A 12,005-nucleotide genomic window follows, 5' to 3' on the forward strand; every position below is an offset into this window, starting at 1 on the left:
TCAATGGATCAATTGTTTGAATCAGGTGGCCAAAGTTATTAGAGTTTCAGCTTCAGCAGCAGTCCTTTTGATGAATATTCAGGATTGATTTCCTTTAGGATTGACTGGTTGGATCTCCTTGCAGTCCAAGGGACTCTCAAGAGTCCTCTCCAACACCACCAGTTCAAAAGCATCAATTCTTCAGCACTCAGCTTTCTTTATAGTCCAACTCTCACATCCATACATGACTACTGGAAAAACCATAGACTTGACTAGATGGAACTTTGTTGACAAAGTAATGTGTCTGCTTTTTAATATGCTGTCTAGGTTGGTCATAACTTTCCTTCCAAGGAGTAAGTATCTTTTAATTTCATGGCTGCAATCACCATCTGCAGAGATTTTGGAGCCAAAAAAAACTAAATCTCTCACTGTTTCCTTTGTTTCCCCATCTATTTGCCATGAAGTGATAGGACCAGATGCCATGATCTTAGTTTTCTGAATGTTGAGTTTTAAGCCAACTTTTTCACCCTCCTCTTTCACTTTCAACAGGAGACTCTTTAGTTCTTCTTCACTTTCTGCCATAAGGGTGGTGTCATCTGCGTATCTGAGGTTATTGATATTTCTCCCAGAAATCTGGATTCCAACTTGTGCTTCATCCAGCCTGGCATTTTACATGATGTCCTTTGCATATAAGTTAAATAGCAGGGTGACAATATACAGCCTTGACATACTTCTTTCCCAATTTGGAACTAGTCTGTTGTTCCATGTCCAGTTCTAAATGTTGCTTCTTGACCTTCATACAGATTTCTCAGGAGGCAGGTCAGGTGGTCTGGTATTCCCATCTCTTGAAGAACTATCCACAGTTTGTTGTGATCTACACAGTCAAAGGTTTTTGCATAATCAATAAAGCAAAAGTAGATGTTTTTCTGGAATTCTTGCTTTCTTTGATAATCCAGCAGATGGCAATTTGATCTCTGGTTCCTCAGCCTTTTCTAAATCCAGCTTGAACATCTGTAAGTTCAGAGTTCATATACTGTTGAAGCATGGCTTGGAGAATTTTGTGCATTACTTTGATAGCGTGTGAGATGAGTGCAATTGTGCACTAGTTTCAGCATTCTTTGGTATTGCCTTTCTTTGGGATTAGAATGAAAACTGACTTTTTCCAGTCCTGTGGCCACTGATGAATTTTTCACATTTGCTGGCATATTGATTGCAGCACTTTCACAGCATCATCTCTTAGGATTTGAAACAGGTCAACTGGAATTCCATCACCTCCACCAGCTTTGTTTGTAGTGATGCTTCCTAAGGCCCACTTGACTTTGCAAAGGCAAAAGATTCAATATCACAATAACCCAAGTCTATGCCCTGACCAGTAATGCTGAAGAAGCTGAAATTGAATGGTTCTATGAAGATCTATAAGACCTTCTAGAACTAACACCCAAAAAAGATGTCCTTTTCATGATAGGGGACTGGAATGCAAAAGTAGGAAGTCAAGAGATACCTGGAGTAACAGGCAAATTTGGCCTTGGAGTACAAAATGAAGCAGGGCAAAGGCTAACAGAGTTTTGCCAAGAGAAAGCACTGGTCATAGCAAACACCCTATTCCAGCAACACAAGAGAAAACTCTACACATGGACATCACCAGATGGTCAATATTGAAATCAAATTAATTATATTCTTTGCAGCCAAAGATGGAGAAACTCTATACAGTCAGCAAAAACAAGACTGGGAGCTGACTGTGGCTCAGATCATGAACTCCTTATTGCCAAATTCAGACTTAATTGAAGAAAGTAGGGAAAACCGCTAGACCATTCAGGTATGACCTAAATCAAATCCCTTATGATTATACAGTAGAACTGGCAAATAGATTCAAGGGATTAGATATGATAGACAGAGTGCCTGAAGAACTATGGTCAGAATTTCGTGACACTGTACAGGAGGCAGTGATCAAGACCATCCCCAAGAAGAAGAAATGCAAAAAAGCAAAACGTTTATCTAAGGAGGCCTTACAAATAGCTGAGAAAGAGAAGCTAAAGGCAAACGAGAAAAGGAAAGATATTCCCAACTGTGTGCAGAGTTCCAAAGCATAGCAAGGAGACATAAGAAAGCCTTTCTTAGTGATCGATGCAAAGAAATAGAGGAAAACAACAGAATGGGAAATACTAGGGATCTCTTCAAGAAAATTAGAGATACCAAAGGAACATTTCATGCAAAGATGGGCTCAATAAAGAAATGAAATGTTGTGGACCTAACAGAAGCAGAAGATATTAAGAAGAGGTTGAAAGAATACACAGAAGAACTATACAAAGGAGATCCTCTTGACCCAGATAACCACGATGGTGTGATCACTCACCTAGAGCCAGACATCCTGGAATGTGAAGTCAAGTCTCTACATTAGGTGTCTCAAATCAAAGCAGAAAAAGAGTAACAAAAAAACAGTTGCATGCCCATTTGTCCAAAATTTAACTGGAGTGAAACTTCTCTATAATGGAATAATACGCATACTTTGAAAACACTGTTTCAATAACTGCTAGACATAAACTATCATGACCTTTATAATACTAGTTAAGTGAAACTGTTTTACTATGTTTCTGTTTAAATTTATTATAAGATATCATCTTATAAATTTATTTATAAATTTATAAATATATATTTATATATATTTATTTATATAAATTTATAAATTATATCATCTTATAAATTTATTATAAGATATCATCTGGCCAAACTGCATTAACTATTCATCTCCATTCTTTCATTCAACAAGTATATATAGACTGAACAAATATGACCAAGAACTGCAACATTTATTTCACCTCCTCCAAGGTTACTTATGCTTCTCCTAAGTGTGGAGCTAATGCCTCCTTTCATGGTTAAAAGGTAGTGATGATTTTCATCAATTTCATAGTAACTGGCATCCCTGTCCTTTCTGCTAGGCTGTAATTCTATAAAGCAGCAGTCTCAGGTTGCAATGTTATACTTGAGGTAAGAAAAGGCAAAAGGATTTTAGAAGATGGTTTGCAAAACCATCTTCACTATTGATTAACTGCTTGTGTGACTTTTGTCAGGTTGTTTAACGAGTTCTCCAAACATCATCTCCAGAGTAAGAATAGTATCTTGAGGGAGCATCAAGACACTGAGGAAAGAAGGTACCATCTGCTGGCAAGTGGACTCTGAGTGTGAAAGCTGCCTCTATCAGTAACCAGCTATGTTACACTAGACATTCTGCTAATCTCTCTGAGCTCCACGTTTCCTTGATTAGAAAATAAAAATGAAAGTACCTAAATACAAGAGTTGTTCTGAAGATAAGAACCCATGTTGACTGATGTATGTGGTCAAGAATAGTATTTCTGGAGGCTCCCTTCTTCCTTGTGCTCCATGCATCCTTCTCAACAGTTCTTGCTGACCCCCTTCATGTACCACTTTGATCCAAATAAACTGATGTGTTTAGATGAAAGCTTAATGTCTAACTGCTTGCAGACCATTCCTCCATACTTCATTCTCCCCTTGTCACCAGGTGGTCTATTTAAAAATATAAATCATAATCCACCACATCATGGAGCCTTTTCTGTCTATCTCTGCCATCAAACCCTCAGTCTAAGTTGCCATTATCTCTCAGATGGACAAATGCAATTATCCATTAAGTGACCTTTCAACACCCTCTTGTTCTCCTTTCACTGGTCCCCCACTATTTGATCAAGTCTCTCTTTCCAGTTATCAGATTCCTTAGACTATGGACTGGGTACCCATGACCCTGGAGGTCTAGGTACATCGCCACCACTGAACTCTTAAGCACATCTTTCTCTGCCTTCTCAGTTCCAGACACCTTTGCAGTTTCTCCACAAAAGGATCAGCATTCCTCTCAACACCAGGATTCACCTGGAGTCTCCTCCCTATTGTTTTTCTTTTTGCCTATTTTTACCCCTGCCTATCCTTCTGTCAGAATAGAAGGCACTATGCTGGGGAAAGTTCCTTGCTCATCCCGATGCTGAGCCTAAATGACCTCTTTCTGGTAAACACTCATAGCTTTCCTTTCATAGTTCTGAAAATGCTTGAGAAGTGTGAATTTATTTATATTGTTTCTGATCAATGACTATCAAGACAGCATGGGCCGCATCTGACATTTATTTTTACAGGGAGGTGACAGGGAGGCTAGGATCCATATACTCAGTTTTGAGCTTCAGATTTGCAGATAGTAGGTAGGGGCTCAATATCTTTGAAGCAAAAAAGGGGGAAAAAGGCATAATTGTTTCAGCTATGCACTGCTGATGGTGACTGCAGTCATACAATTAAAAGACACTTGCTCTTGGAAGGAAAACTATGACAAAACTAGACAGTGTATTAAAACACAGAGATATCACATTGCCTACCAAGGTCTGTATAGTCAAAGCTATGGTTGTTCCAGTAGTCATCTATAGACATGAGAGAAGGCTGAGCACCAACGAATTGATGCTTTTGAACTGTGGTGTTGGAGAAGACTCTTGAGAGTCCCTTGGGCTGCAAGGAGAGCAAACCTGTCCATTCTAAAGGAGATCAGTCCTGAATATTCATTGGAAGAACTGATACTGAAGCTGAAACTCCAATACTTTGGCCACCTGATGCAAAGAGTTGACTCATTGGAAAAGACTGAAGGCAAAAGGAGAAGGGGACAGCAGAGAATGAGATGGCTAAGAGAGCATCACTGACTCAAAGGACATGAATTTGCGCAAACTCAGGGAGATAGCGAAGGGCAGGGAAACCTGGCGTGCCACAGTCCATGGGATCGCAAAGAGTTGGACACGACTTAGTGACTGAATAGCAACAAAACTACAATAGCTGTATGATTGAAAATCATTTCCCAAAATGTATCTAAGGTTTTTATAAATATATGTTAATATCTATCTGGATACATCCCAATTCAAGTGACATTAGTCATTTGTAGAAATTTACTAAAATATTAACAACTGGAACAATCTAGCTTTATTTCATATTTTTATACATGTATGGAGTCACACATTTGAGTGATGACTAAAGACTATTTTTTTCATGAATCAACAGAATTATTGTTTAGAGTTATGCATTCATACATTCCCAAAACTCTTCACTAAGACTTTCAATGCAATGAATACAGTGTGAACCTCTCTCCCTGGTGACAGATATTTGAGGACAAATTTTTACCTTGCACTGCCTTGATTATAATTTATAGGTCAACAAAGATTACATAATAATCTGTATTTATTTATATATAACATGCATAAACATGCTAATTATCTCTAAAGTTTGTTTTCTTCTGCAGTAATTTTCCTGAATTTAGGTTTTATTTTAAATAGATGGAAGTCAAATATACAAGGTTAGAAGGAGACTGTTCACATTTCAGACCACTAAGCTCTTCAAACTATTTGACTTCATACTTGTCCTTTTGGGAGAGCCTATAATTATAATAATGATGTCACCAAATATTTTGCAGTCTCTATTTCAGAGTTACCTTCTAAGTTTGTGGCACATTTATTTAAATCTCCTTCAAGAAAAGGACCTTGTTATCTGAGGGTGGGTTGTAGTTTTGAGTAAAGATACATGATGCTCAAACTGAACTGAACATGATGCTCAGGGACCCATCTGAGCTCTTCACAATCTAGGGAGCCCTGCTCTGAACAAGGCCAACAGCCACACTCTGGCCACCTTGCCATTCACAGCCCATCCAAACTTCAACAGGGTGTGCCCTCAGGCAGGAACACAGATCTCTTCTCAGATGTGGAAGTCTTACTTGCTATTCAACCCTTAAGGCAGACAACACCTCCCCTCTGAGGAGCTTCTCTGAACTCCAAGGCAGGACAATTACTCCTTCAGATAGCTCACTGAACCCTACTGGGGCATTTCCACACATATCTTCAATTTTCTCTTTCCCTGCACTTAAATACTGGGGTGGGTTGCCATTCCCTTCTCTAGGGGATCTTTCCAATCCAGGGATCGAACCCAGGTCTCCTGCATTGCAAGTAGATTCTTTCACTGTCCCATCTACCAGGCAAGCGGTGAACGAAAACTCACTGAGAATAAAAAGATATCTTCTTCAGAGTTATATTCCTTGACTTGGCAAATCCATAGCTCATGGCTGCTGCTGCTAAGTCACTTCAGTCGTGTCCGACTCTGTGCAACCCCATAGACGGCAGCCTACCAGGGTCCCCCGTCCCTGGGATTCTCCAGGCAAGAACACTGGAGTGGGTTGCCATTTCCTTCTCCAATGCATGAAAGAGAAAAGTGAGAGTGAATTCACTCCGTCATATCCGACTCTTAGAAACCCCACGGACTGCAGCCCACCAGGCTCCTTTGTCCATGGGATTTTCCAGGCAAGAGTACTGGAGTGGGGTGCCATTGCCTTCTCTGTAGCTCATGGCAGATCCTGAATAAATGTGTATTATTTGAGCAAACATATGGTAAACGTATCAAGTCATAAGAAATAAACCTAAGCTTGTTTGGTTCTAGAGAAAAGTTACGTGGACCAACTTACTGCAAATTTTAGATTTTTCAGGAATCACACGTTTGATGAAGCAAGGACTTGGCTTTCAAACTGACCATTTATCAATGCCCATAAAAAAGTATACTTTGAAAATGCTCATAATTCACAGATGTTTCTAGCATCTTTCCCCCAACTACGTTCACTGTTTCTCATAAGCTGAAAAGAAAAAAATGTTTTAAAGTAACTAAAAATATTCTCTGGTATAGATTACATCAACATAAACCCTTCCACAAATACTCAGGGTGTTATTACATTTTACTTTGTTAAAAAAAATGGCATAAGAGAAAGCACATTTCACTAGATTGTTTTTAAATTATATTGTGAAAACTATTTTGTGGAAAAATATAAATCAATACATGTAATTATAATGATTAACCTTCTAAAATAACATCTTATCATGAATTACATTGCAATATATATTCAAATGTTTATTATGTACACAAGATAGACACCAAAATGAATTTGCAAATTTCCATTCAAATAGATTACAAAGAGCAGGGAGGATAAAATGTGTAGGCAGAACTCTTATTTACAAATTGCAGAAGGGCATAAGATAATTCAAGTAGAGGAAGAGCTCAGAAAGAAACATGAGGCTACTCTGAGCAATCAGGAAAACCTTCCTGAAGGTGACCATGTTCAAAGCTGTGTCTTAATGACATCCATGAAGGAAATTATTCTGGAAAATGCCAATCTGAATTCCTGACTCATATCCAATATTGGCCTCTGCTTGTTCTGTGTTTGTGTCCAACTCTGGAATCCGATTCTCAGTTTAAAAACTTTTCAAGTGTATAGAAGTGAAGTGAAGTCGCTCAGTCACGTCCGACTCTTTGCGACCCCATGGACTGTAGCCTACAACACTCCTCCATCCATGGATTATCCAGGCAAGAGTACTGGAGTGGGATGCCATTTCCTTCTCCAGAGTATCTTCTCAAGTGTATAAATGTGCCTAATTTGTACCATTCTAAAGGAGATCAGCCCTGGGTATTCTTTGGAAGGAATGATGCTAAAGCTGAAACTCCAGTACTTTGGCCACCTCATGCAAAGAGTTGACTCATTGGAAAAGACTCTGATGCTGGGAGGGATTGAGGGCAGGAGGAGAAGGGGACGACAGAGGATGAGATGGCTGGATGGCATCACTGACTCAATGGACGTGAGTCTGAGTGAGCTCCGGGAGTTGGTGATGGACAGGGAGGCCTGGCGTGCTGCAATTCACGGGGTTGCAAAGAGTCGGACACGACTGAGTGACTGAACTGAACTGAATTTGTACCAATCTGCCAACTGTTTAAGTAAGTACAGAACACTAGGTGTTCAGCCCTATTATGTCTCCTATGTTTGCATTTGCCAAAGTGTATTTGATTTTCAGTTTCAGTTTCCTCAATTGTGTACTCCTGACCCCTTGGAAGTTGTGAATGAGCTTTTCTGCTTCTGTGTGTGAGTGTATAGAGAGTAAGGGGGTGCATGGGGAAACTAAGTAGTTTCTCAAAATGTTTCACTTATAAGGCTCTGACTAGGCAGCAGGAACTGCTTTAGCCCTTACTGTAACCCTAAGTTACAGGTACTATGCCACACACTGTGTAGGCGAGAAATGGGGCACAGGAAGTCATAGAAGCTCCCTGGCGAAACACAGCTTCTAAACGTCAAACCCAAATCTCAGCCCCAGCCATCAGGTTCCCCAGTTCAAGCTTTTCAGTACGTCTGATGTCTCACATAGGTGTCCCGTTTCTGCATCTCCATCTCCCACACATGCTAGCTCCTCCCCCTCCAGCATCTCCATCCCTACTTGGGGACAGGTCGCATGTCTCCTAAGGCTAGTATCTTAGCTCTGTAGTTGCCCTGAATTTATCAGCCCAAGTCAACCTCTTTCTCTTTGGTATTATCCTAACATTCAGTTTCTTCATGATGATGTTAACTGCATCCTACCTTAAAAAAGGTAGTGTCTTGCACATGTCATTTGTTTCAAACTGGATGGGAAACTCATTGACACAGATGTCTTTCTGTACCTTTTTTCCTTGCCATCATATTGGGTATCTCTGCAGAGTCACTGCAAATCGCCATGCTCACTTTGAGGGGTCAAGGAGAACAATCACTGTCCATCTCAGTCCTTACTGGGTCCAAGGTGGTGTTCAGCCACTAAGTCGTGTATGATTCTGTGACTCCGTGGTCTGTAGCATGCTAGGCTCCTCTGTCCTTCACTATCTCCTAAAGTTTGCTCAAATTCATGTCCATTGATTTACTGATACTTAGTACATAATAGACACTTAATATATGCTGGGTAAATAAATCCATGAATTAAGGAATGAATGTGAAATCATGTTTAAACCATAAAGTATAATATTTAAATAAATAATTTTAAAATGAAAGGTAGAAGAAAGTTTTACTCAAGCATAGTAAACGAATGCTAGATTCTGCTTGAGTTTACTCCCTGATAGAACTAGTCTGGCAATAAAAATAATTTTAAAAAATAGTTTTACATTAGAATTATGAACACTCAGGCACTTCATGGTCCAAAGTAGAAATGATGCTCAATTATGGATGTGTCTGCTGGTGAAAGCAAAGCCTGATGCTACAACGAACAGTACTGCATAGGAACCTGGAATGTTAGGTCCATGAATTAAGGTAAACTGGATGTGGGCAAGCAAGAGATGGTAAGAATAAACACTGACATCTTAGGAATCAGTGAACTAAAATGGATGGGAATGGGTGAATTTAATTCAGATGACATCATATCTACTACTGTGGGCAAGAACCCCATAGAAGAAATGGAGTAGCCCTCATAATCAACAAAAGAGTCCCAAATGCAGTGCTTGGGTGCAACCTCAAAAATGACAGAATGATCTCAGTTCATTTCCAAAGCAGGCCGTTCAGCATCACAGTAGTTCAACTCTATGTCTCTACCACTGATGCTGAAGCTAATCAGTTCTATGACGACCTAGAAGACCTCCTATAACTAACACCAAAAAAAAAAAAAAGTTCTATTCATCACTGGGTATAGGAATGCAAAAGTAGGAAGTCAAGAAATACCTGGAATAACAGACAAGTTTGGCCTTGGAGAACAAAATGAAGCAGGGCAAAGGCTAACTGAATTCTGCCAAGAGAATATACTGATCATAGCAAATACCCTTTTCAACAACACAGTGATGACTTTATACATGGACATCACCAAATGGTCAATACTGAAAATCAAATTAATTATGCTGTAGCCCAAGTTGGAGAAGCTATACACAGTCAAAAAAGAAAACAAGACCTTGAGCTGACTGTGGCCTAGAGCATCAGTTTCTCATACCAAAATCCAGGCTTAAACTAAAGAGAGCAGGGAAACCCACTAGGCCAGACAAGTATGACTTAAATCCCCTATGAATATGCAGCAGAGGTGAAAAATAGATTCAAGGGATTGGATCTAATAAACAGTGTCCCTGAAGAACTACAGATGGAGGTCCATGATACTGTACAGGAGACAGCTAACAAGACCATCCCAAAGAAAAAGAAAAGCAAGAAGGCAAAGTGGTTATCTGAGGAGGTTTTCCAAACAGCTGAAGAAAGAAGATAAGCGAAAAGCAGGGGAGCGAGGGAAACATACATCCAACTAAACGCAGAGTTCCAAAGAATGGTAAGGAGAGACAAGAGGGCCTTCTTCAAAGAACAGTGCATAAAAACAGAGGAAAACAACAGAAGGGGACAGACTAGAGACATCTTCAGGAAAACTGGAAATATCAAGGGAAAACTTCACCCAAAGATGGGCACAATAAAGGACAGAAACGGTAGAGATCTAGAAAACACTGAAGAGATCAAGAAGACATGGAAAGAATACACGGAAGAACTGTATAAAAATATCTTAATGAACCAAATAACTATGATGGTATGGTCAAGTCACCCAGAGCCAGACATTCTGGAGTGTGAAGTCAAGTGGGCCTTAGGAAGCGCTGCTGTTAATAAAGCTAGTGGATGTGGTGGAATTCCACCAGAGCTATTCAAAAGCCTAATAAATGATGTTATGAAAGTGTTCCACTCAGTATGTCAGCAAATCTGGAAGACCCAGCAGTGGCCGGAAGACTGAAAAAGTCAATCTTCATCCCAATTCCCATGAATGGTAGTAGTAAACAATGTTCTAACCATTGGACAATCACACTCATTTCCCATGCCAGTAAGGTCATGTTTAAAATCTTGCATGCTAGGCTTCAACATTATGTGAACCAAGAACTTCCAAAAATCCAAGCTAGGTTGAGAAAAGGCAGAGGAACCAGAGATCAAATTGCAAACATTCGCTGGATCATAGAGAAAGCAAAGGAATTCTAGAAAAACATCTACCTCTGTTTCATCAATTACACTAAAGCCTTTGACTGTGTGCGTCATAAGAAACTGGAAAGCTCTTAAAGAGATGGGAATACTAGAGCACCTTACCTTTCTCCAAAAGAAACCAGTATGAAGGTCAATATACAACAGTTAGAACCCTATATGGAATAACTAATTGGTTCAGGATTGGGAAGTGAGTATGACAGTGTTGTCTGCTGTCATCCCATTTAACCTATATGCTGAGCACATCATGAGAAATACTGGTCTTGATGAGTTACAAGCTGGAATCAAGGTAGGCAGGAGAAACATCATCAAATATGTGGATACCACCACTCTAATGGCAGAAAGGAAAAGAGGAACTAAAGAGCCTCTTGATGAGGGTGAATGAGGAGAGTGAAAGAGCTGGCTTAAAACTCAATATTAAAAAACCTAAGATCACGTCATCCAGCCCCATTACTGCATGACAAATAGAAGGGGAAAAGATGGAAGTAGTGACAGATGTCCTGTTCTTGAGCTCTAAAATCACTGAGGATGGTGACTGCAGCCATGAAATCAGAAGACAACTGCTTCTCGGCAGGAAAGCCATGACAGACCTAGGCAGCGTGCTGAAAAGCAGAGACGTTACTCTGCTGACACATGTCTGTATGGTCGAGGCTATGGTCTTCCCAGTGGCCACATATAGTTATGAAAGTGGGACTGTAAAGAAGGCAGAGTGCCAAAGTATTGATGATGAAAATTGTGGTGCTGGAGAAGATTTCTGAGAGTCCCTTGGACAGCAGGGAGAACAAACCAGTCAACCTTAAGGGAAATCAACCCTGAATACTCATTGGAAGGACTGAAGCTGAAGCTCCAGTATTTTGGTCATCTGATACAAACAGCCAACTCATTGGAAAAGTCCTTGATGCTGGGAAAGATTGAGGGCAGAAGGAGAACAGGGCATCAGAGGATGAGATGGCTGGATGGCATCACCAAGGCGGTGGACATGAACTTGGGCAAACTTCAGGAGATGGTGAGGACAAGCAGTCCTGGTGTGCTGCAGACCACAGGGTCACAAAGAGCTGGACATGACTGGACACCTGAACAACAGCAAGGCACTTCAGATAGAGGGCAGTGATAAATCATTTTGAATTTGATATATACTCATTTAATTGAACTTTATTATCTCTCAATATATGTTATTTACTTACGTTTATGACATGACAAGCTTCTATCCTTTTTAACTTCATGGATCTTATCAGAAGTT

The 12,005-nt window shown here is 40.0% G+C and overlaps 1 protein-coding gene across 2 annotated transcripts in view; it reads right to left on the minus strand.

The window, feature by feature from the left end:
- CSMD1 (CUB and Sushi multiple domains 1) overlaps positions 1–12,005 on the minus strand; it is a 2,064,317-nt gene that overhangs the window by 1,595,829 nt on the left and 456,483 nt on the right. The window lies entirely within an intron of this gene.

This window comes from Bos taurus, chromosome 27 (assembly GCF_002263795.3).
Source record: "Bos taurus isolate L1 Dominette 01449 registration number 42190680 breed Hereford chromosome 27, ARS-UCD2.0, whole genome shotgun sequence".
In the NCBI taxonomy this organism is placed as follows: domain Eukaryota; kingdom Metazoa; phylum Chordata; class Mammalia; order Artiodactyla; family Bovidae; genus Bos; species Bos taurus.